General features: G+C 35.8%; 1 long non-coding RNA gene across 2 annotated transcripts in view; it reads left to right on the top strand.

Annotated features, from left to right (window-relative positions):
- LOC125925374 (uncharacterized) overlaps positions 1–15,197 on the top strand; it is a 309,362-nt gene extending 294,165 nt beyond the window's left edge. For both annotated transcript variants that reach the window (XR_007458813.1, XR_007458812.1), the window contains 2 exons: positions 3,746–3,924; positions 13,139–15,197. This is a non-coding gene — a long non-coding RNA (uncharacterized LOC125925374). The remainder of the gene's footprint in view (positions 1–3,745; positions 3,925–13,138) is intronic.
- Positions 15,198–21,760: the final 6,563 nt, after the last annotated feature.

Raw genomic sequence — 21,760 nt, 5'->3', positions numbered from 1 at the left:
TGTTGTAGAAAAAATGACCAGATTCAGAATTTAAAATAAAACTTTGGTCATTACACTGCATTACAAAAAGTAAGGGTGATCAGTCTCTCAGCAGTTTCTTAATAGATCAAAATTACAGACTTCCCTTTATCCATGAATGCAGTGTAAGAGGCTCTTTGGAAATGCCTCTGTAAGGAGAGATGGGGCTATGAGACACTCAGGTGTGGGAGATGAGCCCTCCTGATACTCAACAAGGGAAGGAAAGATGGACTTTGTACATGTAAGTTAGCATCTTCTATAGGCTATACATTTTAAAAGATTAACAGTAGTTCATCTAAGAAAATACTAGGTATGTATTATTTTGCAGAGATTTTAAATTTGTTCTCTATTGATAAATAGCACTATCAATTAGGAAAACTGATTGCTAATTTTTTCATGAGCAACATATGAGAGAAGTGGAAATCAGCATAAAGAAGAGTGGCAAATGGAAATAGAACCTGACAATAAAGGGACATCACAGAAAGATAAAAATAATGAATATTTTGAGCCCAGAAGATTACGAGATTAGTGGTAACCAAAAGGATAAGGAATGTTGGTAAGGCATTAGGTTTTAAGGTGAAGAGAAAAAATTAATTTGTACATAATAAATGTAAAGGATTTCCAGAACTATAAGTGAAGCTGTATAGTGCACACTTTGAAATGTATGCTAGAACCCATGAGTCAGCTGGGAGTAGGCGGGTAGACTCTTCATAGTCACTAGGTAAGAGTGGCAACGAGTGTGTAAGATTGAGTGAGGTCATCAAGGGAGCAGGTATAGTGAGGGAAGGACGAGGAACTCATCTTTATAAAATTCCTATATTTCAAAGATGGAATGAGGAAACAGAATTGAAAGAACTTGTGGGAGCAGAAACAGAGAGCATAGTCATAACAGTAATTCAACAAACAAACTAATACAAGAGAGTGCCCAAATTGGGAATGTTTCTCAAAGGAGAGGATAGTCTAAACAGGATCTGCATACTTAATTCCACTGAAAAGGCAGGCAAATTTCATTGGAGCAAGTCAAGTATGAAGTAATAGGAAGGGGTGGGACAGAGGCAAATGAAATGTATGTATCTTATATTAAATTTTTAATTTTTTTTTAATTTGTCTTTATTTTAAGTAGGTTCCACCTCCATTATGGGGCTTGAACTCACAACCCTGATATTAAGAGTCACATGCTCTACCAACTGAGCCAGGTGCGCCATAAAGTCATTTGCTTTAAAATAAATAGATTTTTTAAAACAATGCCCATATATAAACTTACACTTACAATCTTAATTTGGTCTACACTAATCCAGTTTGTGATCTCTGGGCTAGAATTTAAAAAAATGATTCAGAGAGGAGAATAAAAATGAAATTGAAGAATACCCTTGAGTTTGCAAATAAGAGGTCCTTTGAGGTATATAAATAGTGAAGGCAGAACCCAAAGTACAAGATTTAAGAAGAAAGTGGGTGATCCGGAAACAAAAAGCTTGTCCTACGTTATTGGCAACCTAAAACTGGGGAAAACTGTCTCAGGTAGTTGTGAAGGCAGCCAGGGAAGGTCATAGCTGGTTTTGGACAACAAGTAAATAACAAGGCTAATTACCAAGTGTTCCAATTAGAGCTGACTCAGAGCTGCGTGAGACAAATACAATAGTCAGAATTGGGAATTGGTAATTCAAATAATGAATTGGCAGGAGTACCAAGGGAGCAGAAGTCCAGCTAACCCTAGTGGGTGGTTCCTTGCTGGTTTGTAGGCTACTTCAAAATTTGCTATTCATCCCACCTTGCCAGTCTCCCTAGATCTTCACATGCACCCAGATTATCAGGGAATAGTTTACCTTTGGAAGATGAAGGGAAGTTGCTAAGTGGACAATTGTTTGATCAACTATTTGTGTGCTGGGAGTTTGGATTTTTATTTTTAGGAAACATGAGTCATTCACAGTGGTGGACTGAATGGCAACAGCAATGGGGAAGGAGCTGCATTCCAGAAAGAGAAGGGATGCGTGATAAAACTGGACCCTGAAATAAGAAGCTGGAAGATGGAATTAGGGTCATGGGTGGAGAGATTAGCTTTTGAGACATAAAACAGCACTTTCTCTAATTCTGAGGAGAGAGAAAGAAGAGAATGCATGGGGATAGAGATACATTTGAATTGGGGCAGATATATAGTGAATAAGCTCATACTGGAAAGCTCTGGTCTCTTAAGTACCAGGAAAATCACATAAAATATTGGGAAGGGTGGAATCATAGATTACCTGCGCATTCCCGTGTTAGGCTTTCAATTTTATCCTGATGAAAATGTGTGGTTTTCATACTGCTGAACGACAACTCCTGTTTCCCAGTTTGTGTGGCTGATTTCATGCTCTTTCCTTGGATTCAGTCCTTCAACAAAGATTTATGGAGGTTCTACAATGTGCCATGTGGCATAGGTTTTTTTCAATCTTTATAGTTTATTTTTATGAGTAGAAAAGTATATTTGCTCTTTGTGAAAACCTAAAGAAAATAAAAATGAATAAAATGTCATTCAATCATTGAGTATTTCTTGAGCCTGTACCATGTTCACACCCTCTAGTAGAAGTTAGGTCCACAGTGGTAAACAAATAGGTAATGACTCTTGTACTATACAATTTATAATTTAGTGAAAGAAACTAAATTTTCCCCAGACTTTCCCCTGTCACCCTTCTCCCCAGGTAAACGTTCAATAGTCTTGTGTGTATTCTGCCAGTTGCTTTTCAGATTTAATATAATTTTGATAATTTTATCACATCCTGACAGTTACATTTTTCATGTTTGCTAAGTAGAGATTAAGGCTGCTTCGTGCCCTATTCGGGGACTAATTTTGACGTTTTAGACAAAGATGGCCCAAAACGGATGACAGAGGAGACTGGAGCTAGGATGGATTGCAAATATGATCCCTCTCTGTACAATCTCTCTTAAAATCTTCTTAGTTGAAGCTGTAGAATGAAAAAGGTGCATTTACATGAAGTAAAACACATTAATTTATTCCATCAAATTTTGAGTGCGTACTTTGAAGACGATGATGTTCTAACTGCTATTCACTCATCAAAGCATATTTCCATGAAAACCTATTTTCTTAGGAACAAACAAAACCTGTAGAGAAGAACTAATAATAGAGACTGTTGTTAAATCAGTAATTTTCCAGGTTAAACAAGGGGGAAATTAGGGTTCTGAAAGGGAAAAGTAAGAGAAGTAAGAGAAGAAATTTCAGCTAATTTAAGGGTGGGTAGGCAAATTTCTGGATTTCCTTCTGGCTGCAGTTGTATACACACTTCTTAGTTTCACTCTTGCCTTATATTGGGGTAGTGACGCTATCTGTCCTCTGTCTGGTGGTTGAAAAGGGATTTGTACATTGGGGTGCATGGAAAAAATAGATGCAAGATGACAGAGCTTTACAGATTTGTTTATTTTGGGTTGTCGTAATCCTTCTACCCTTTATTCCCATTCAAACTGCCTTAAAGTCCCATCTATAGGAAACTACACAGAGTATGTGACATTGGTGATTTTGCTTACTCTGCTAAAGAGGAATGTAAGAAATACCTATGGTGTATGTCGCTATAATTTATGACACCGAAGTGACAATAACTTTAAGATACAGGATAGAATCCAACTACTTAGAGTCAAATAGAAGATGAGCTACAAGTACATCATTTTGTTGGTATTTCTATCTCCAATACTCCAAAAATTATTGCTCATGCAATTTTCTCCATTTTTTACTTCCTAGAAATGTCATGTATAATCCAGCATAAAATGGAGACAATTTGTGCACTTCTTACTCAGTGTGTTACTGTGAGAATGATGTTCCAAGATCATCAAAGTTAAGTGCTTAAATATTCAATGCATATCAGCTCAACAAACATTTACTGAATACCCAATATTATGGCTACACTTCAGGAAGTTCTGGTAAGTACTATAAGAGGGAGATTAAATCAAAACAGGCTCAAGAGACGACTTCTTTGCTGGGCAGGGCTGGTTGATGTTGATTAATTCCTGTACAAAGGGCTAACAAATCTCTTTGCTTTCCATCATCCTTATAAAGGAAAAATAAGAGTCAAAAGCTAAAAGTAAACTAACACACAAAAATATGATTTAGGAAATTTTATGTATCAGCTTTACACTGCTTTGAAACAGCAAACATAGCTAAGTGTTCTGTCTCGTTTGCTGCCAATAAAAGGCTCATAAGTGGTGGGGATTTTTATCGCAAAGTGTTTTCAGAAGGGATCTCAGTGACATTTCAGTTTGATCCTCTTATTTCTCTAGGGGACCACTCTGATTTTTGATTTTTTTTTTTTTTTTTTTTTTTGCAAGATAGGCAGTAGGCACATAGGAAAAACTTTCTGTATCCCATCTCTCAAGTTTTTGGTATTCTCGGGCTAAGGAAGAGTTAATCTGCCTTCAGGCATATGCCCACAAAATATATCTTCTCACCCCTGTTTGTATTTAAAGAATGACATCTCAGGGACAGTGAAATGTGACTCTCTATGTTCCAGAAATTCCTTCATCTATTCATTCGTTTATTCAACACTAGTATTTGTTGAAATGTACTATGCATGAGGCCTTTGGGAGAAGAAGAGTTATATAGGGAAATATAATAGAGAATGTTAAGGCTAACACATAAATTAAGAAAGTCCAACCCTGGCTTGAACCAGCAAGGATGGGAAAGGATACTGAGACTGAAGACGCAAGAAATCATGTGAAGTGTGTGTGTGTGTGTGTGTGTGTGTGTGTGTGTGTGTGTTCTCAGGGAGTACCAAGCAGGTGAACAGAACATGCAAAGTTTCAGACACCAGCAAAACCTCAGAAAACCTTCAGGATTTTGCAACCTCTTGTTAAATTACAATTTGAACGTCAGGTGTGGTGGGATTTACATAAGTATGTGCACCCAAAGAATGGGTGCATAAGTGGGGAAAACAAACTTTGCTATATAAATACATGCTAATTTGCTTGATGGGGACAGACTGTGGGGGGAACTTAGATCCCCAAGCATTGTGGTCTATAAACTGAGTCTAGCTCTCTGAGATACTGCACAGTAATTGCACAGTAGTGGTTACAGTGGTTACATCTGGAGACAGATGGCTCTGGTTCTGAACCCGGATCTAGCTGTATGGCATCTAGAAACTTAGTTCACCACTCAGCCTCAGGCTTGGGATCTGTGAATTGGGGATAATAGTGTATATCTTAAAAGATGGTTACATGAAGTGAATTAGTGTATGTAAACAGCTTGGGACTTTGCCTAATGTACCTCCTACATAAGTGTTATTTTTTATTAACGTTACCCAGCGTTTGTAGCAAATGTATGACAAGAGAAAAATAAAGCCATCTGACTGGGGAATGTACACCCTGATCATCTCATGCTATGGAGAATAGTTTATTGCTAAAGAAAAAATAGTTCAACAAGATTCTCTTTAGTAAAACCAACAAATGGCAGCTTAATAGACAGATTTTGCTTTAAAACATGGAGCCAAGTTGAAGAAAATACATTTTAAAATAACTAAAATGGGCCTTCTTCTTTTTTTTTAAGAATATCATGCTCTAAACCCAAGAGCCCAATTCTTCTTGAGAACTGTTTTGAAATATGGCCCATTTTTAAAAGTTTCATATTTTATTATTTATCCCCTTGGAGCTCCCAACTTTCAAATAAAAGTGAATGTATTTCTTTTAAATAAGAGGAGGTCTGTGCTGTGCACACATCTAGATTCTGATAGTACCAAGGGAATTTTTTTCAAACAGCAGTTCATGTTCAGCCAGTGCCAAACGGAACTTAAAGCTCAAAGGGTTTGACTAAATTTAGAAACCACAATGTTCAAGTGGTTCTAAATTCGACAAAGCCAACTAGAAGCTAACCAAAATCCTATATAAAATGATTCTTTCCCATTGTGACAACAGATAGGGCAAGATGTTATTATCCTACATTTAGGAAAATCAGACCAACAACAAAATACGATTAAATTAAAGTTGAACCATAAAAGAAATGTGTTGATATTCCAGAATACAGAATTATCTTCGGGAAAATTCTCAGTGATCTCTCTAGTAAGTTATAAAGTTGAAAATATTGAAAATACTGATCAAATTAAAGGGAGAAAAAAAAACCTGTTCCTTCCAAGTCTCTTCCAAGTTTTAGAGCAGAAAGTTTTAGTTTTATTCCATATAATAGGAAAGCTGAAACCCTAAACTTTCTAATTGTGTGTCTACTTTACTTCTGAAAATAATTTGTCACAATATTCCTTGAACATTAACATCATTGTTAAGAACAGATGATGTTTGGAACACTTCATAATATAAAAATTGAATTGTCCACCTGGCTACCCATGTCAGTGTTATGTATTTCACATGCTTTATTATACAATGATCAAAACTGATTCGGTCATTTGCATTTTCTATATTTTAAAAATCTTGCCTGAAGTTTTGAATTATTGAAGAAAGTGTTGCTTTTTAATCCCAGAACACATTCTTGCTGCATTCATAACGCTACCATCAAGGACAGAGGTGATCTACCAGTTTTCTTTCCCAGGGTGAAAATTCCAGGCTAAATCAGAAAAGGTTCAATTAACTACTAATACTAGGGATGCACTTATAATGATTGTGATACAATTACGTTTAAGACCCATGCAAATGCAAATAATGCAATTTTCAGTTTACTTACAAAGGAAAATATAGAATGTGGCATTCATTAAGTTTTTCTAGTAGTGAAATGATGGGGCTTTAAAGATTGTAGTGGTACTGGATTTTACTAAAGTGGAAGCTACAAAAGCAAGCTAATTTAGAGTAAAGTCAAAGGTGAAAGTAATGTATTTTCTGAGAGGAAGAAAGTCACCATTTTTTAAAACCACTTTATGGTCTGAACCAACCTTTAAAAGAGCTTAGTTTCCCTGCATGTCTCCTGGCCCTTACACTAGCCTAAAGTACAACTACCTAACATTCCTAAGGTAATCTATTGAAGTAAGAGTTTGTCAGTTCAGAATTCTTTTTTCTTTTAAAATGTTTATTTATTTTTGAGAGAGAGAGAAAAAAAAAGAAAGCGAGCTCGGGGGGGAGGGGCTGAGAGAGAGGGAGACATAGAATCCAAAATGGGCTCTGTGCTGATAGCAGAGAGCCCAAAGTGGGGCTCAAACTCACGAACCACAGATCATGACCTGAGACAAAGCCGGGTGCTTAACCCACTGAGCCGCTTAGGTGCCCCCAGATAATTCTTATGATCTATTACAAAAATATCATCAATAGAAATGAAATGTTTAAATGATGTTTTTTTTTCAAATTAGATTATTTCTGATGAATACAATTTCTGATTTTTATAACATGCCTACTAAAATTCAAATGGAGATGTCAAAAGGCTTAAAACTGTCCTGAAACCTCCCAAAGAATGTATAGACATTGAGACCAGTGAAGTTTTAGACCAGAAAGTTTTAGTTTTATTCCACGTAATAGGAAAGCTGAAACCCTAAACTTTCTAATTGTGTGTCTACTTTACTTCTGAAAATAATTTGTTACAATATTCCTTGAACATTAACATATCAATAATTAATTTTGGATCATAAATTTGTACTGAAAACACGACCAAGACTGCGTTTTCTGGTGATTATTTATCTTTAAATTTATCATGCAGTACTTGAACTTAGTATGAAGAGCCTACATTAAATCATACTGAATGAATTGGAGGTAATTGCAGGTCATTATTTACTGCTTATAGGTGGGTCAAAACATTTGATTTTAGGATTAAGAAGAGTATGTTGAATATTTTTCTTATCGCAAGTGTAATTCATTTTCATTGTCAGGACTTAGAATATGCAGATAAACAAAGTAATGGCAATATGTCCAGAAACAACTAACATTAATATAATTGGGGAGCATAATTTTTTTTTCATGTTTATAATGTGATTTTTATTGGATCCAATCAAGAGAGGAAACCATGAATAATTGAGTGGAATTTCCAAGAATTTAAGAATGCAGATCTCTAATTTTCCCCATATCTAGGATAGTACATAGCATGCTGACAGCAGTCAATGAATATTTTTTGAATAAACAAATGAAAATGTGTGCTGAAGAGCCAACATAATAGAGTAAAAAAAAATAAAGTACATTATTGTGAAATTTGTGGACAGTTGAATGTAAAAAGGAGACAATACAAAAACTTCTAGGGAGATAAGCTGGGATAAATGGGAACTAGAACATAACATCTAGACTTCTTTTTTTTAATGTTTTTTTGTTTTTTGTTTTGTTTTGTTTTTTGCTCAGAGAGAGAGCATGAGCAGGTGCAGGGGAGGGACAGAGAGAGAGGGGAACAGATGATCTGAAGCGGGCTCTGGGCTGACAGCAGAAAGCCCAATGTGGGGCTTGAACTCACAAACCATGAGATCATGACCTGAGTTGAAGCCAGAGGCTTAACCAACTGAGCCACCCAGGAGCCCCATATCTAGACTTCTGAAGGGAATTTAATTTCAATATAAAATTCTAGGCCCTATTAAAAATAATCAGAGCAGAAGAGTTAAATGATGCCAACGTCAGATATATGAGATCTCAAACTATGTTACTTGTGATACAATCTTTTGTGGGAAGATGTACTCACCAAAATAATGGAATAAATAAATAAGGAAAGTAGAATAATAATAAAAGTTTTCTGTTATCTCCTTCTTCAATCTCCTTATTACTAAATAATATATATTACTGCTATCAATGATTTCCTATTATGTAACACAATTAGGCAGTTTTGCACTGTGATACCAAATGCCCACATCTCCTCTCTGCTGCTTCTTGGTAAAATTATATCACAAATCACAATTTTTATTTAAATTTTTTTAAATGTTTACTTATTTTTGAGACAGAGGGAGACAGAGCGCGAGTGGGGGAGGGGCAAAGAGAGAGGGAGACACAGAATCCGAAACAGGCTCCAGGCTCTGAGCTGTCAGCACAGAGCCCAATGCGGGGCTCGAACCAATGAACCGTGAGATCATAACCTGAGCCGAAGTCGGACACTTAACGACTGAGCCACCCAGGAGCCCCCAATCAATTTTTATTTTTTATTTTTTATTTAATTTTTATTTAAATCACACCTCAGTGTTTCTTTTTATTTTAACCTCAGAGGACTACAGCTTTTTGTTACAATCTGAGTTATTACTTGATTTTTTAAAAGCTCTAACACATATTTGTTTAATTTTTTTTAAGAATTGAAACAGGCCGGGGCGCCTGGGTGGCTCGGTCGGTTGGGCGTCCGACTTCGGCTCAGGCCACGATCTCGCGGTCCGTGAGTTCGAGCCCCGCATTGGGCTCTGTGCTGACAGCTCAGAACCTGGAGCCTGTTTCAGATTCTGTGTCTCCCTCTCTCTGACCTTCCCCCATTCATGCTCTCTCTCTATCTCAAAAATGAATAAACGTTAAAAAAAAATAAAAAAAAAGAATTGAAAAAGTTTTGTGTTTTGATGAAAACAATTGGGGCTAAAAGGAGAAGGTTTTCTATGTGAGAAGATATCATGAGCAGATACAAAGAAATGTTGAGGTACACAATTGCTGGTTTCTGTGACTCCATCACTCAACTGAACTATTTCAGTGTGGTTTCTGTTGATTTCTCTATCACCCATCTTTCCCTTTAATCCCATCCTTCACAGAACTTCCAAAATTATCTCCTAATCACAGATCTGGTCATTCACTCCTTTGCTCAAAGCCCAGAACAACTACTCCCTGACTACATTAAACTCCTCTGTGTGACATTTAAGTCCCTAACCAGTCTAACTCCAACCGAACCACACACGTTTATTTCTTACTCATCAATGTATTAAATCTCCATTCTAGTTATAAATGATTATTTTCTCAACTCTAAAGAAGACAGTCCTTTCACATTTCTATAAGTTTCAAGGCTGGTTTCCAGGCCTGGAGTACCCGCCTTGCACTCTCCCTCTTCAGCCTACCTTTATTTTCCATTTTCCCAGACATGAAAATCCTGTAGGCCCAGAAACCTTCTTCAGTCATCTGAATTGACATATTACTGTTTTTCCTCCTATGCTCCCACTGTATACTGGACCCCCGTAATAGCACTGGCAGCATTCTACCTTAAATCACCGAACATAACGCATGACAAATGGATCCACAAGAAAGCACTTTTGTCCTTGAGGGGAGAAAAGGTGTCTTTTCCAGAATTCGCTCTTCCTTGAATGTTTATCACTGTGTGTACTCAGAGCAGATACCCAACAACTGTTGAGTTTTACACAGAAGTTTGAAAACATGTAAAAACGCACATGCTTATTTGCTGTTAATACTCAGGATGAATCTATCAAAGGCAGTGGCCACAGTATTCTAACTAGAAGAGTTTTTTGTGTTTTGCCATTTGTTAGGAGAAATCCAAGATGCAGCCAACTGATCGTTTAAGGCTTTGAACTACTTGTAAAACTATTCCCAAAGTTCTAATAAAATTTAGTTTTGAATAAATTATTCAAAAATAATTAGGAAATCCCCAATTATAATTTCCCAAATACATTAGAATGAAAAATTAAGTACATTTAAAAAATGCAAGGTCTCATTGGCAATATTGCTAGCAACCTTTTTATTAGCCAGATCATCTGCTGGATTCAGTGAGCGATACAGCAGTGAGCAACCTTTGTAAGTCTAAACTGATATTCCATTGGAGATCTTTCCATTTTAACACTGAATTTTTTGTCTTAACTCTCATCCTTTTTTTTTTTTTTTTTTTTGGTCTTCTTAACTCTTGAACTTTCTATGTAGTTCAGGAAGGATAGTGACACTTTGCTACATTTCTTTCCTTATCCACTCATTCTCTTTGTTCTCCAATAACTTACCAGTTAGCCAAATAACTCAACCTTCAGATTTGAGTAAGAATACTTTTCAAAATAGTTCACTTGACCGTATAATGTAGCACATGTCAATAAGAGGAAACCTAACGTCTTTTGCAATGAGCTTTTAAAGCAGTTCCCTACCTTCTCTGTGTCAAGTGCACTCAGAACAGATGCGACCAAGGCATGCTGGGCCATTTCCCGATGCCCTAAATGCAAATCAAAAATGGTTATTACAGGGGAGGAGAGAATTTTCTCTTCACTCATTTTAAAATCTTCTCCTGAAAACATAAGGAAACAAAGCCAACTTTGATAGGTCAGTGTTGAAAGGAGAAATTAAACGTGCTGCCAGTGTTGTTTTAAAAATTAGGAGCATCACAGATTATACGTAGCTCAACATTCCTGAAATGATTTTTACTTCCCTGCTACGTATGAGTAAATTAGGACAACACTTTCATATATACCAGCTTGGAACTATTTGAAATGTAAAAACATTTGAATTACAGAAATTAAGAAATGAATAACAAGTAAATATCAATATAAATTATTTACCAATAGACATTTTAAATATTTCTGCAACAATTTCCTATTTTATAAACATCTATACTGCGTACCATCTGCTGATACTTATTTTAATTCATAAAAAGACTATATTTAAATCAAAATGTAAGTGACAGAATCAGAACAAAAGAGAAAGGGCAGGAGAATAAACTGAACAAATTCCAAATATGACTTCTAAAGGCAGACAATATAAAAGCTATAATCTTAGTTTAAGCCTCACACTCTTTAAACACAGTAATTATAGGACATCTGCTGGGAACACAGCTTTGCTATTGGATAACATTAATTGCCCTGTAATATTTCCTGACACTCCCCAAAATATGCCCCATTGCTAATAATTCATTCACATTTCAGTACCATTATTAGCTACTAATTCAAACAATCAAGACAAAGACAACGAATGGATGACCTTGAACAATTACCCACTCAGTGAACAGAATTTATTTTGTGCTTTTTGTGCTTTTCAAAGATGTAACTGCTTTACTGAGTCTGTGAATAGCAAGCACTCCAAAATCAAGCAAATGCAAACAAGGGGAAAAAATTGTGGCATAAACCTGAGGTTCTTTCTCAGCGTTCTTAGAATATTGATAAAATATATCCATATGGTATGCTTTCTATAGGAAAAATAAAAAAAAAAAAGAAGAAGTGTGAATTCAAGCAGAAAACAAATTATTTTTATAATCGAGAGACAATTCAGTCATGGATAGTCAAGTATACATTTAAATGGTTATATATTTTTTATTTCAACCTGTGAGAACATTTAAGAATCACATAAATTTAGAGCCAGAAAAAACATTCACTTCTCACAGCAAAATAGTGGGAGTTTAATGGGCAGCTCCTCAGGGGGCCCCTTGTGCAGAATATTTTAAACACAGTCTGCCAAGTTAACACTCCCTCCTCTTCACCACCTCCTTGTTTCTCAAGAAATTTGAATTTTTAAAGAAATGTTGTACTCTTGGCCTTTTCTAATATGGAATGCATTAAGAGGAAACCCATAAATAAATGCTTACATATGCTCGTGAGACAGAAAGCAGACACCTCAAATTGATCTATTTGCCAACAAAGGGGAAAAGGAGCAGGCACAACTGAAAACTAAGGCAAAGGAAGTAATAAATGATATGGGCCAGTCGACATTCTCACTATATTTCTTGGATGTGTTGGGGAGCATATTCTGGTGTGGTGTATCCCAGCTAGAAATGCAAGAATAATAGGAAAAAATGGATTAGGCATGAGCAAGTCCTGTTGAGGAAAGAGTGTTGGCATTTGTTCCACTGTCTGAAAATCCCAGCAAAGAAAGTGAAATTATACACTGATCTAATATAAAATCCCAAAAAGAAAAAGCAAAGTTTGAATTCTTTCAGTGATCCGAGATCCTGGAAAACAATTCCTACAACATTAAAGAAGTGAGGAAAAAAATGCATCTATCTAACGAGCTTTCGTATATTGGAGCCTCTGATTCTTGTTCCTTTTTTTTTTCCTCCTCTACTTTTAAAATTGTATTCTTTGTATGAAATTTATTACCACTGAAATTGATAATATGATCGCGTTACCTAATGTTTAGAGAAAAAGTCTTAGGAGGTGATGATTCCTAATTGTATCATTGTTCCCATCCACTCCCAGTGTAAATGTAATGCATTTCACAAGTTTTTCTATTGTTTTATTTTATCTCATAAAAAATTATATATATATCATATATATGTGTGTATATATATACATATATGTGTATATATGTGTGTGTATGTATTTTATATATTTTTTAATTCTTTTTTTCTTTGCAGATATTTACTGCCTTCAGGGATATTTTACACAGCATCAGAGAAGCTTATGTTAGAACACATGTTGTATCATAGACGAAAAACATTCGTAAGATTTCAAAAAGAAGAAGCAAAACAAACTGTCCCTAAATGATAAAGAAACAGAAGATTAGGAAGCTGAGAATGAGAGGTTGAGGAAGAACTTGAGGACATTCACTCCCCAACACTTGATAAGAGGTACATAAAATAAACAAAAAAACAAAAACAAAAACACGTTAAACTCTGACAGGGCCTAAGATGATCCGTAAAGTTCTAGGGTCAGTCTTTATGCAAAGCATTGAATAGGACAAAGTGGGATGATAATATGTTGTGTTCTACACTGGGACCTTTTCATACAATAAGGCTTTCTATGAAGATGTTACAATGTAGTTAGAGTGACAAAACAAAGAACATAACCTGAGTTTTCTTTACTGGCCTCAAAGTAGGTGTTAGTAGAGTTACTATCTAACTTGTACATATGCACATGTATTTTCCAAAAGTAGAATTCTCAGCTTGCTTTCCTCAAGGTTCCATCTTGGCATTTTTAGAAAAGTCAGAGAAGGGTCTACTCTGTTCTTCATGCAGTCTTCACAAGCCCTTGAATCCCTGCCCTCCCTTCCCCCACATTTCTCCACTGCCTCAAACACTCCTGTATGGTGGGGGTTTTCCCCACTACCATCAACCTATGCCCGCATGAGAAAATCCAATGTCCATCCCAAGGGTATGATCTCCCAGTGTTTCCCAGGTTTCTCAGCTTTGAGATTCCTAAGACATTCTAGGATTGCAATTGCTCTTCCCATTCTAAAGCTACAGGGAATATAACTTGTCCTTCCCTCCATATAACACATTAGCCCACACTAGCTCATCACCATTTTACAGATGAGAAACTTTGGCATAGCAAAGTTGAATGACTTGGCCAAAACCACCCACGTGGCAAATACTTATATTCACTGGCCTTAAATATGGTGCAAACTCTCAATGGACAGCCCTAAAATTGCCTGGATTCTTAAGAAGAGCAAAATTTGGGGTAATTTTAGATATCTGCTATACATCCCAAACTGTGAAAGCAATATAGAAGTCTGTACTGATAATAGGCACCCACAGAGCAAGGTGTCAGTGGGAGGGAGAAGGAGCCCTAGAGGGACTCCTGAGTCCTGAATTTATTGAATCCACATTACTTCTTTTCCTGGAATTACCATCCACTCTTGAGAATGACCCAGGTCAAATGAGCACCTTCAGATTGCTGAGTAAAATCCATGAGACTTTCGTCGTGGCCCCTTCACTGCAGAAGCACCTTTGGGCTTCACTGTCCTAATCTGCAAACTTGAGCCAGCAGTGGTACCGCAAAATGACTAAAATCACAGCTCCGGGAGACAGCTCTGCCATGAGCAAGTTCCTTAACACCTCCTCATCTATAAAAGGGTTATTTCACAGTGTCCCCATCACAGATTTGGTAGGAAAATTAAATTAGCTAGCATGAAGTGTTTAGAGCAATATCTGGCCCATGGTAAAGGGCTTAAGTATTATTAAAATTAATGTTATGGAAAAGACCACTTCATTCACGACGCGATGAGATGGGGAGTTTCAGAACCAGTTTCTTTTATTTATATACCTTTGGAGCCCACAAAACCTCATACCAAACCCATGTCATCTTGCTAGTTGATTTCTATTTGCTCCTGGCAAAGTATGCCTTTCCACATATAAAGAAAAATGTCCAGAATAGATACACTGAGTATCCAATATCCAACTCTTGCAAAATAGCATTCTGATGAGAGGAAGGTAAATTAATCAGACTCCTGATGATTAAATCTCTTTGAAAATACACCGGGGGGGGGGGGGGGAGGGCAGAAGCGCTGGGAAAAGTGAACCACGGCTTTGTAGAAACACATTTTTCAGCCAAATCCTAAGCATTACTCCACAAGCTCATGAAATGCCTTGGACATGTTTAAAAGAAAGCTTTGTTGAGCTACACAATTCTTCATCACTTTAGGGACCCTCAAATACATTTATATGTAATTTGCTTTTGCATGATTTTATTAAAAGAAGAAACCCTAAGTGAGTTTTTCTCATATTTGCATAATAAAAATATTAATACTTACTTAAAGGTCAATTCTAGATATGCGTTTTCCTATTTTAAATATTTGTATGCTAAGCATTTAATATTCCCAACATGTTTTCTGATACAAGAATCAAAGCAGTATCTCTACTAAATGACTCTGAACATGGCCCTTGTTTGGAAATAACCTGAAGTTCACTGTAGAGATTTTAGGCTGTTACTATTTTAGGAAATAAATGAATGCATTGGTCTATAGCCCACATTCCATTTTATCTAGAAAATTATATGCCACAGACCATAAGGCATATTTTTTCTTAATAAATAGTTGTGCAATGTCATGATTAACTGCATGGAAATAAGACAAGGGGGTGTTTTCCTTCCAGGAGAAGTAAAATTTCTGGAAAGGTAATTAATGGTCTTTTCTATTCTTAATTTTTTGAAAGAGCTATCTGTTTAAACTAAAAGTGTTTAGATTAAATTACATCTGCTTACTTGCAGTTTTGATATTTCCTTCTCAGAAACCAAAACGCTTTCCAGCTAAAGTTCAGGTCCTAGCATAAACGACATACTTCTGGTTTTCCCACATTTTATTTCAGATGTTGAGCCAAACTCAAATTAGATTCATATTTTCTCTTCTTTTTTTTAAGTCCCACAAACTCTATATGGGTATAGATTACGTCTGTTTAGAAAATTTTGTTGAGACTAGAAAGATAAGCAGTACAATATGAACTTTATAATTCAACTTACAAAATTATCTTTAAGTCAAAGCCATTTAAAAAGCAAAAATGAAATGAATCAAGGCTAGTATGTGGGTAAAGCAAATTTATTTAAATAAGGATGGACTTTAAAGGAAACACGACTTCAAGCAAAATTATCATTTTGCATCACAGATCCTACTATTGCTGAATATTCAGCATGTTTGACCAACATTCAGTAGTACGTAATGCAAAGAAAGCCTTGTGCAATTGTTTTATGAAATATTTATTTAGGAAATGAAAGGATAGTTCAATTTACTAATCATATTCTTCAAGTAAGTCATTTGGAAATATTCAAATTTTATTATTTTATCCAAGCAGTCCTGTTCTTTGATCTCGCATCTTGAACTATGCCCATATGCGGTACACAATGCTTTTGTTACTACAGACTCACTAGGCTTGTTCTCAAAGTATAATCTACACGGATCTTAGAGATAGCAGATTCCTATTTCTCATCTTGAACCCAAGGTTACCAGGTAACCAGATGAGTAAGTTCACGCAATACTGTGCACAGGAACTTGCTGCCAATAATGGAGAGAGTAGTAAGCAGATCAAAGGGGTCAGCAGAAAGAACAGCCAGAAAAAGGAAGTCCATAAAGTCAGAAAGACATGACCTAGGTTCAAGTCCCCGCTCCAGTGCTTACTACCTTTACCCATATTGGAGTGTTAGGAATTATTGTCATTTTAAGACTGTACTAGAGTAAAAGTTGTTAAAGGGACTCTGCACGTGGAGTAAATCTATAAGGGAGGACAGGGCCAAGCGAGGCTGGTTCTCATGATAGGACTCTGGAGCCATCTGTTCTGGATGCCATGCAGAAAATGAGAAGTGAATGCAGGGATCCTGACCAAACACTGTAGTTGAGAGAGTGGGGTTGATAGCAGGTGATGAGAAAGTAGCAAGCTTGTCTTGAAATAGAACTCGATCAAGTATTGACAAAGTCTACAAGGAAGACAGATGGATAGAAACATCTTTGTGAAGAAAGTGTCTAAAAACAATAATTAGTTACAACTTCTAAAACAATGTAAGAATTCTCACCTAATTAAAATGTTGGCAGGGATAAATCTTATGAACTATTATTGATGCATAAATAAAAAAGCAGTAGCTTTTATCATAGAATGAATTTGTTTCCTGTGTATTAGGGGCAAGATATACTCATCCCAGAGTGTTAAAATTTGCAACAAAAAAATGTATAATGTGTGTGCATATGGTTTTATTTTATTTTTCTAAAGTTCTTTACAATTGTGTTAATATTTCACATACTTGTTCACTATATTTACTGTAATAAATATCCATACAGTCGATACTCTACACCAAACACCATATTAAGTAATAGGGATGAGAAAGCCCATTAACATTGGCTCTTGAGAATCTATGTTTAGCAGAAAGAGAGTTCACATACAAACATAGACGTATACTATAATATACTAAGTACTCATAGATTTTTTTTAATTTTGTTTAACATTTATTTATTATTGGGAAACAGAGAGCATGAGCGTGGGAGGGGCAGAGAGAAGGGGAGACACACAATCTGAAGCAGGCTCGTGGCTCTGAGCTCTCAGCATAGAGCCCGACTCTCGGCTCAAACTCACAAACCGCGAGATCATGACCTGAGCCGAAGTCAGACGCTTAACCGCTTAACCGACTGAACCACCCAAGCGTCCCATAGATTTATAAACAAAATTCTATAGGAACACAAATGAGGAAATAATCCTTGAGGAAATAATCCTGATTGGGCAAGAGGGGAAAGAGTTTTAAAACAAATACACAGAGAACTTTGGTGTGGGCATCGAAGAACGGAGAGTATTCTATTCATTCTAGAGTATAAAATATTACTAGCAAAAATGTTTTAGCAATTATCTAGTTCAATTGCCTCATTTTAAAGATGGAGACTTGGATCTGTTAAGTGATTTTCTGAGTCATCAAAGTACAAGGCAAAGAGGAGTAAGAATCCAGGAGTTTTGGTTTCCAGGTTACTGGACTTCCTATTTCATACAGGACTCTGTTTCCCAATCAGTGTCTCCTTCACAAATTCCACCCCTATGTCCACTTCAGGTCACTAACTTACATTCATTATTGAAAAATAAAATACTTAAACTAAAATCTCTACTTAAAGGAGGCAATGATTGGGGTTCCCCGCGTGGCTCAGTTGGGTAGGCATTGGACTCTTGGTTTTGGCTCAGGTCATGATCTCGGGGCTCCTGAGTTCGAGCTCCACTTTGGGCTCGAAACAGTGCAACACCTGCTTGGGATGCTCTCTCTCCCTCTTCCTCTGTTCCTCCCTTGCTCCTGCTCTCTCTCTCTCTCCCAAAATAAATAAACTTTAAAAAAAATAAAGGAGGCAATGATTAAAGCAAAAATCTGGAAGTAATAATTTTAATCACTGTTTTAAGATACTCCTATTTATTTACTTCACTTGCTAGGAAATTTGATATTGTTTCTCTAGACAGTATTTAGTTTGGAACAAAAAGAAGTATAATTACTATTTACCTTTTTATTGACTGCCAGAAATCCTTAAATGAGTATTGCTTATTATTTAAAACATCCCTTGAAACCCATAACCATCTGATGCCCACTTGCTAGGTCTGGCAACTTTGAATTGGGCCTTTTGCCATTTTGACAGATGTTCAGAAATATAAGTAGCCAAAATACCATATATGTGCACTGATTGTGAAAGTTTTGGGTGTGATTCTAAGCTTAATCACCCACATGGTTTTCAATGCTGATTTACACAATCATGATGAAAGAGGGGAGCATGGTAAAAATGTCTCTTCACATGGTGGCTAGTTCTAGATGTTCCAAATCTTCTGCTGTTTTGTAGTTCTCTTTATGGATAGTCCCATCCAGTTTTAAAACTACAGAAAATTGCATTTTGCATATTTGTAGACTTCCATATATTTTAGCATATGCTTCTATTTGGATGTACCTGAATCCCAGAGCAGCCAGACAACAAATTTGGCACTCAAGTATGGAATGGAGCCATGTTCGGCTCTCAGATTGAGTGAGCAGCACATTTACATCATTTAGATTCATATTTTTCTTACAAGAAATAGGTATTATTGCAAGCTTGAATTTGAAGTTTAAGATCCAGTTGATTGCATTATTGATCAAATTTATACATAAGGTTTTAGCAGATTAACAAAATGGAGAGATGACTCCTCATATTATTTTGGCCATTTGAAATAATGAAATTAATTTGGCCATATGGTGACCAAATGGCAATTATTAACTGCTCATTAATTAGCTGTTATAATAGCATAAATATAACCATATATGGGTCAATTTGGTGAAGCTATTGAGGCTGCTTCTTCATAATATCACGTATACAGTCTTTTTAAAGAAGCTGCAAAGTGAACTCAATTTCATCCCCACTTTCAAAATAACTAATATGAATATAGTTAGCCCATTAAGTAAATGCTGATATGGTCCTTGGTAGCAGTGGGTACATTTTAATGTATACTAATCATGTAATGCATACTAATATAACTTTAATGCATGTAAAATGTGTATTTATATTATGAAAATTGTCAATTTTATAAATGCTTCTTCTGGGTTCCATTAAGTATGGTTTTAATTTTTTTTTCCTTTTCAACCATTAATGAAAAATGATTTAACATTTGTTTCAACAATTATTCTGACAGAGAGCACAACAAAATGTCTGGGTTTTTTCCTACTTAATTCTAGTGCATTGATTATGATTAATGCTAAAATTGTTTTTAGGTTTATTTATTTATTTTTGAGAGAGAGAGAGAATGGAGGAAGGGGAGAGAGAGAGGGAGAGAGAGAGAATCCCAAGCAGGCTCCATGCTGTCAGCACAGAGCCAGATGCAGCGTGCAATCTCATAAACTGTGAGAACATGACCTAAGCTGAAATCAAGAGTCAGAAGCTTAACTGACTGAGCTACCCAGACACCCCTAAATGTTGAATTTTAATTTCAATGTTTGAAATGTTAGGGGATCTGATGAGAAACAAATCTTAGAGTCTTTTATATTTTCTTATTAAACAAGAATTATGTAGTTTTATGATGCATATTACTGCAGAATCTTGTGGGATAATATGTGGTACACATTTAGACAAATGACATGAATCATTAATACTTTCTGTAAAATTACCATACACCAAAGAAAATAACCATACTAATTGATCCTTCCCTTCAGGGAGATGAAGTAGGAAAAATGATTGGTGTGGCTATTTCCTTGTCTTCCAAATGCAAGGACAGTAATAATCACTCACCTCTTCCATTCTTTTCCTAGTTTGAAAAATAGTATAGGGGGAAAGATCTGGTACCTCCTGTGGAATATAAATTATATTTACTAATCTTTCTTCCCACCCACCTGCCCTTCAAAATGATCCATTTCTTGATTGGTTGAGTAGAATGGCAATTCAAATGCAAATAGAGATCCTCTTTTGCACTTGAACTCACAATGACCCACCTCAGAGCTCTTAATAAATAGATCATAATGTAAATTCTTTAGAACCAAACAAAGAAAAGCATAGACAATCTAGATTTTTGTACACAGCTCAAGTCTTTACAAGCATATACAGTTCAGCCTCCCACTAGTTAGGTGGGAAACAGGATTACAGGAAGTCTATTTCATGTTTCAGTCTTTTTGCCTTCGGTTCAGTAGAGGCTACTCTGAAAGGAACACTGGAAAAAACAATTCTTTCATTTATTTTCCTACTAGTGTGTTTTCTTAACCCACTCCATACATCCACTGTGGTTTATAATATGACGTACACTAGAAGAGTTTCAAAGATTGACTGGGTTCTCTTGAGAGAAATGAAATAATTTCTCAAAAGAGATATGTATAATATTAATATACATATTAATGTTAATTATATATACATATATCAATTTATATGTTCCCTGTAGTTTGGTCATTTTACCGTTTGAGGGTATAAAAACAAAGGATTTCGAAGCACTGAGAAAGTTTTAAATCTGATCAAGGAAACTTAAGAGTAGTTTTCATAATAAATTTTGCAGCAGAATTGTTGATATATCTTTGTGGGAGTTAATATATATTAAAAAAAAAAACAAGAGAAGTACAAAACTAATTATCACGCTAGACCACAATAATACTGTGCTATATTTTATGACAGTTTTCAAGTGGAGGATCTTCAGCTAGTTGCTTTCCAGACAAATAACAAAATAAAGACCTTCTTATTAGATACTGTATAAAACAGAAAAGAAAATGCTTAGTATGAACATTTCCTATTTATTTGCAGATGATCTCTTATGTACTAAGTTTGACTCTTTTTCTTATAACGAAAAGGAATAAAGGTAGGGATTTTCAAGGGCCATGGTTTATATCAGCACAACGAATAACACAGCTCTAAAATCTACATACAAATTTTGCATCTGTGAGATGTTACTTTAGAGTAAAAAGAGAAAATGGAGTATTAATTGGTGATCTTTTAAAAAATCATTCCATTATAGCTTATAACTGTCACATTCACTAGTATTACTAAAATGCCACTCTTGATAATTTTACCAAGAAAAAAAATGTTAAACCTAGAATAAAAATATTTTTCCTAGCTGGTAAACTGTTTTTTTCCCTCTATTTCCCTATGCTAGAGAAAGCCTTAGATTGCTAACATTAATGCATAACATAGGATAGATATTATTATGAACTTCCAAATAACTGATCTTTGAGACAAGAGGCTTATGGTGTTTCCACAATATATTCCCAACAGTGAATAACACACACACACACACACACACACACACACACACACACACACACTTACTTTAAAGAAACAGGTTAGCAGGCTCCCCAAGTTGTATCACAAATCCTAG

Source organism: Panthera uncia, chromosome F1 (genome assembly GCF_023721935.1).
Source record: "Panthera uncia isolate 11264 chromosome F1, Puncia_PCG_1.0, whole genome shotgun sequence".
Classification (NCBI taxonomy): domain Eukaryota; kingdom Metazoa; phylum Chordata; class Mammalia; order Carnivora; family Felidae; genus Panthera; species Panthera uncia.
The sequence above is the reverse complement of the archived record's forward strand: the minus strand, read 5'-3'. Positions and strand labels throughout refer to the sequence as shown.